We start from the raw sequence: 1,260 nt of genomic DNA on the forward strand, positions 1-1,260 counted from the left end.
GTTATGAAAGAATATATAGGTGAAAGTTTGCAAACAATTGTTTGGTTATGCAATCTATCGTGTATTGCACGACCTGTATATACCAGTCAAATTTGCAAATACATTCAACATGTACATGATCTATATACTCTACATATAATGTACGTATACAGACACACACGCACGTATACACACACATCTAAATGAATAATCAAGCGGGGAAGCATGACCCCCCCACTCCCCACCATTGCGGTGGGAAGGTGGGAGAGTCGGCCTTCATCCAGCAGTAGATTGTCGAAGGAAAGTGACACACATACATAATGTGCACAAAGCCAAAACAATACACAACAACATAATAATAATATCCGGCTATGTTAACACCGCCGCATAGGCTATCGACAGCAGCGAGAAAACAGCATCAACGCGATTCCCACGTGTTAAATGATTTGTTAGAAGATAGAGAGAGGTGGTTTGTTCCGAGGCGAAGGGGGGAGAGTCGGGAGAGGCGTTGGGGGCCGTTTGGTGGATTTGGTGTTGAGGGAGGGAGGGAGACAGACAGAGAGAGAGGAGGAGGAGAGAGAGATGAGAGATGGAGGGGAGAGCGAGAGCACACGACAGCCTCTCTCTCTCTCTCGCACACACAGCACCATCGACTCTCTCCGTATCGTCATTGATACATGACACGAGTACTTGTTCGTGTCACGTGACCCGAGGATGTGGTGGTATAGAGAGGACGTACGTAGTGATGGTGGTGGTGGTTGTTGTTGTTGTTGGTGACAATGGTGGTTGTTGATTACGTGTGTGGAGGGTGGCCCGCCTGCTTGAGTGAGTAGTGAGTTACAGATTGCGTGGCTGGTAGTGGTCGTTTTGGGAGAGATAGGCAAGGGGGAGGGGGGGGGGTGATGGTGGAGGAAAGCGGGGGGGGGGGGCAGAGGGGGGGGGGGAGACGTCAGAAGAAGGAGGAGACGTCGAGAGAGCTGAAGAAAAGTGCAAGGAAAAGTGATCTCACTCGAGCGCCTCGGAGCAAGACGAAGCGCGCGTGGAGGTGGGGGGGGCCCACGGCTGCGACCTCGGCATCAGCGTCCACCTCGCTCCGAGTCGACACGACAACAGATAGGGCGGCGAGAGAGAGAGAGAGAGCGAAGCGAGAGAGGGAGAGAGAGAAGGAGATAGAGCGAAGAGAGAGAGAGAGGGGGAGAGAGACAAACACGACTTGACGCTGTGTGTGTGTGTTGCTGGTGGTGGTGGTCGTGGTGGGTGGGTGGGAACTCAGCCGATCGA

This window comes from Petromyzon marinus, chromosome 34 (assembly GCF_048934315.1).
Source record: "Petromyzon marinus isolate PM22_M1 ecotype Great Lakes invasive population chromosome 34, UKy_Petmar_22M1.pri1.0, whole genome shotgun sequence".
Taxonomy (NCBI): Eukaryota; Metazoa; Chordata; class Hyperoartia; order Petromyzontiformes; family Petromyzontidae; genus Petromyzon; species Petromyzon marinus.